At 45.6% G+C, this 4,756-nt stretch overlaps 1 pseudogene; it reads right to left on the bottom strand.

Annotated features, from left to right (window-relative positions):
- Positions 1 to 361: 361 nt before the first annotated feature.
- Positions 362 to 938, bottom strand: LOC126489918 (60S ribosomal protein L19-like; annotated as a pseudogene).
- Positions 939 to 4,756: the final 3,818 nt, after the last annotated feature.

The following is a 4,756-nucleotide window of genomic DNA, read 5'->3' as shown; positions in this document are numbered from 1 at the left end:
CAGCCTCTGGATTCTGAGCTTAATGGGCTATTGGGAGGTGGTGGAAACTGGTGATGGAGCCTGGTTCAAGGGAGTGAGGAGCAAGGATTACCTACAGCTCAGAAAGGTATCCCAACATAAGTGTTACAGTTCTGTTCTGGTGGGGGCCGGTTTCCCCAGCAAAGTGTTCCAGTCCTTGCTCCAGGCAAGGGTTTCCTGAAGCAAAGGACTCTGCTCCAGGTCCTTACCTTAGGGGATAGATCTTATCCCTGTGCCTGCCTCCCAACGTGCACTTTTTTTTTTTTTAAAGGCTTGTTTTATTTTAATGACTGATCCACCTATGGTCACAGGCAGCCCACTATGTACAGACTGTAGGGAAACTTTATTTCTTGGTCTCCTCCTCCTTGGACAGGGTCTTGACCTGGAGGGGCTCCTCCCTGAGCTTTTGTGCTTCTTTGATCTTGGACCTACAAGCCTCAGCCTGGGTGCAGGACTTCAGCTTGTGGATGTGCTCCAAGAGAATCTGCTTGTCTTTGGAGATGTTCCCTTTGACCTTCAGGTACAGGCTGTAGTACACATGGCGGTCAATCTTCTTGGATTCCCGGTATCTCCTATAAAGTCGGCGCGGGAGCCGCATCCTTCTCAGTCAGGTCCCCTTCTCGGGCACTCGTGCATTGGCAGTAGCCTTCCGCTTCCCTACGCCCGTATGCCTGCCCTTCCGTTGAGCCAAAGTGTTTTTCCAGCATCGAGCCTGGGAATGGACCAGTCACAGGCTTCCGGATGTTCAGCCCATCTTTGATCAGCTTCCAAATCTGCTGACCGGAGTTGGCATTGGCGATTTCACTGGTCTCATTGGGGTCCATCCAACCAGACCTTTTTTTTTTTTTTTTTTTTCCTTTTTTCTTTTTATAACCACAGCGGAGAATGCTAGAAGCAAGTCTCTTCTGTAGCCTGAGCATACTCGTGGCTATGGTTGGACACAGCAGCGAAAGGAAAGAGCTTGCCCCGCCCCCACCCCGCCCCGTCTCCCACCCCCTCCCGACACATGCGCAAACACTCCCTTAGTTCATCTCTGCTCCCTAGCAGTCATGCGGTGAGCAACTTGGCTCCATATTGACTCCCCACAATAATTCACTATCTCGCCACAGATACAGAAACAGACAGCCAAGTGACCTTGAGCTGAAACCATGGTCAAAAGAAACGTTTTTCTTCTGGGCTGTAGTTCTGCTACAGTTAGGGAGCTAGCTTACACAGAAAATGACTTAGCACTTGTCATGCTTCGAATACCTCCCAGAGGATCATGCATTTGAATAGCTGGTCCCCTAGCTGATAATCTGTTTGGGGAGAGTTTGGAACCATTAGGAGGTAGGGCCTACCTAGAGGAAATGGGTTCCCTGTCCCCACTTCCAGACCAAATGTCCTTCATGTCCTGTCTTCCAGGGCGATGCGGCAAGCTGCTACAAGCTCAGGCCTCCATAGACAAGCTGCTCCAGCCACCATGCTTTCCCTATCCTGAAACCATGAGCCAAACCACCTCTCTTCCCTTGCCTTGCTTCTGTCAGGAATCTTGTTATCTCGAGGAGAATGGTATCTAGTAGAATACCCACTGGTGAATTTTGCTTAAGTCAGTTACAAGAAGATTTGCTTCGAACAGCTGTTTCTGGGGCTGGAGAGACATGGCTTAATAGTTAGGAGCAGTTGCCACTCTCGTAGAGGACCTAAGTTCGGTTCCCAGCACAGATGTGGGGTGGCTCATAACAACCTGTAACTCCAGCTCCAGGGACTCTGATGCCCTCTTCTGGCCTCCACAGGCACCTGCACTCATGTGCACACACCCACAGCTGAAGATAAGTCTGGTGTCCTCTGAGCATGTTTCCATCAGTCCCGAGAATCTTCGAGTTTGATTTGTACACATATATGTACTGTCTGCTTTTCTCCACACCTGGAATCCATCGTTCCAAGGAAGCCTTGGTTCCTTTTAGGAAGGAATGGTGCATAGAGACCATGATCCAGGTGTTGGGTTTTTACGGTTCTGAGCCTTCTGCTGCATATTCCCTCTGGGAAAATCCACACACAACACTACACTACCACCAAAGTCTGGAAAGCAAAACAAAACTAATTTTTGGTTTCTGCTTGCTTCTTCCCTTTATCTGCCCTCATTTTCTTCCCAACTTTCTTTGGGCATCAAATCTTTGACAAAATGTTGGCATATTTGAATGAAGACTCTGAACCCCTGACCCTAGTGACCCAGAGTTTGGAAGGAGTCAATGTCCTTTCTTTCCCACTGCATCCCCTCAGCTGAAATGGGTCATAAGAAGCTGTTTGGGGGGCTCCTTGGGAAGAAAAGAACCGCAGGAGATCATTTCCTAGTCAGATGTTTTCCTGGGGCTTGGGGAAGAGGAGGAATTTCATCTAATACAAATATCATTTGAATTTTAAAACACTATGTCTAATTGCTACTTATGACTATAGTAAAAATTGATTTTATACGCTGTAATTGTATGGTTTGAATATGTAATCAGGAATGCAAAGTTTGATGCCTTTGGTTTTAATTTGCATAACGAGTGTTTCTCAGCTTACTTATTTCAGCAGTGTTTGGATAGGAATTCGCTTTTCTGATGAAGGATCAGATGCACACAGTAGGACAAGCTCTTCTAGGGGTCTGGACCTCCCCAAATGATGTCACTCATTTCTTGTCATTATTGTGTTTGGCTCTTTACTGAATTGGTCCTTGCTTTAGTCATAGAAAGACATCCCATCTGCGAATCAGTTCTTGAATTCCTAAGTGCCCCAAGATTTAGATAATTCTGACAGGTAAAAGGGTAAAATTTGCCACCACCTAACACTTATTAAAGAAAGAAGATGAAGAACTCCAGCTTGAGGGCCAGACGATGGCTCAGTGGTTAAGTGCCACCTGCTGCTGTTTCAGACTATCAGGTTTCAGGTCCCAGCACCCACATGCAAAGTCTGATGCCTTTGGTTTTAATTGACACACTTAATTAAAATAAATAAATTACATATTTAATTTGCTAAACTCACTTATTTCAGCAATATCAGGAGTAGGAACATGTTTTCCTAATTAGTGATCAGATGCACACAACAGGTCAAGATCTCATAACTGCTCACAGATGCCTGTAACTCCAATTTCCGGGGATATGATGCCCTCATCTGGCCTCTGAAGGTAAGTGCATTCATACGGTGTATATACACACGTGCAGACAAAACATAGCCGTAAATAAATCTTGTAGAAGTGTAGTTGTTGTGCTCTAGTGTTTTCATGAAAAGTTCTTCATAAACAAGAGATTGGGACATCTCATGATTCCCACAAGAAGTAGGCTAAGCCGTGGGCTGCCTGTCACTTTGGCCTCCCTGGAGTGATAAAGCATGCTAGTATATTTGCTCGGGTTTAGAAGTCCATTAGAGGGGCTGGAAAGATGCAGTCAGAGCATATGCTGCTCCGGAGTTTGGTTGTGCTTACGTGATGGCTCTCAACTATCTGTAACTGCAGTTCCAAGGGATCCAGTGCCCTCGTCTGCCATCTGCGGACATTCATTGCACCCGGTACATGTACGTACACTCAGGTACGTACATGTAAAATAAATAAATAATTAAAAAACAACGATCAGGTAATAAGGGCTCTGACTTGATCAATGATTTAATCTACTTATGAGCAGACTTTTAGGAGATGGGGGATCGTGGCATTGAGGGCATGGTCACCGGGGTCACACTCTTGGGTACTCTGTCTTGCCTGGTCCCTCACTATTGCCCACCATGAGCACAGCCACTCTTCTGTGTCTCCCTGCCCTGGGGGACTGAACACTTTCCTCCCTCATGTTGTTTGTGTCTGCTACTCTGTTACAGCAGAGTCTGGCTGGCTCAGTTCCCAGGAGCCATGACAAGAGAGAGCTTTGTCAGAGTGCTTGGTTTCCGAGGGCTCTGACGTCATCAAAGGATCCATCCAGTGATGGCACCTAAGGTGGGGGGGGAGGATAGGGGATGATGGAAACTCAAGTGGGGAGGAAGGGGGTTCTTGGGGGCACAGAGCTGTATCTCATGCCTAGACCCTTCCTCTTGTTTTCTCCCTTCCTCCTGGTCACAATGAGGCCATCCCTTTGCTCTAGCACATAACTGCCATCAAGATGCTGAGCTTTGGCTGGAGAGATGGCTCAGCAGTTCTTCCAGAGGTCCTGAGTTCATTGCCCAGCAACCACATGGTGGCTCACAGCCATCTCTAATGAGATCTAGTGCCCTCTTCTACAGGCGTACATGCAGGTTGAACACTGTATACATAATAAATAAATAAATCTTTAAAAAAAAGATGTTGAGCTTCAGCATGGATCCCCCGAATAAACAGATAATAACCATGGTCTGAGGCCATGGACCAACATTAACTTCTCCTGAAAGTGATTCTCTCAAGCATCTGTCACAGTGACAGAAAGCAAATGATGAAGCCCACAGAAATGTCCACCATTCATCCGAAAATTTCACCATCACAGAATCGTGTGAGATATGTATATATATATGTGTGTATATATATGTGTGTGTGTATATATATGTATACATATATATAATAAGCTTTTTATTGTTGACAACGACTTTTTTGTTTTTTTATCCAAACACATCCTCTTGGGGGGGGGGAGATGGTATTCTGAAGAAGTCTAGGAACTGTGAACTAACCACAATAATACAAACAAAGGACAAAATGAGATATGAAAAGATTTAGAATCAGACAGAGGGTTTTTAATTTTAGAAAACAATTAATTCATGTCAAAAATCA

Source organism: Alexandromys fortis, unplaced genomic scaffold (genome assembly GCF_014885135.2).
Source record: "Alexandromys fortis isolate MF-2015 unplaced genomic scaffold, M_Fortis_MF-2015_v1.1 scaffold_198, whole genome shotgun sequence".
Classification (NCBI taxonomy): domain Eukaryota; kingdom Metazoa; phylum Chordata; class Mammalia; order Rodentia; family Cricetidae; genus Alexandromys; species Alexandromys fortis.
The sequence above is the reverse complement of the archived record's forward strand: the minus strand, read 5'-3'. Positions and strand labels throughout refer to the sequence as shown.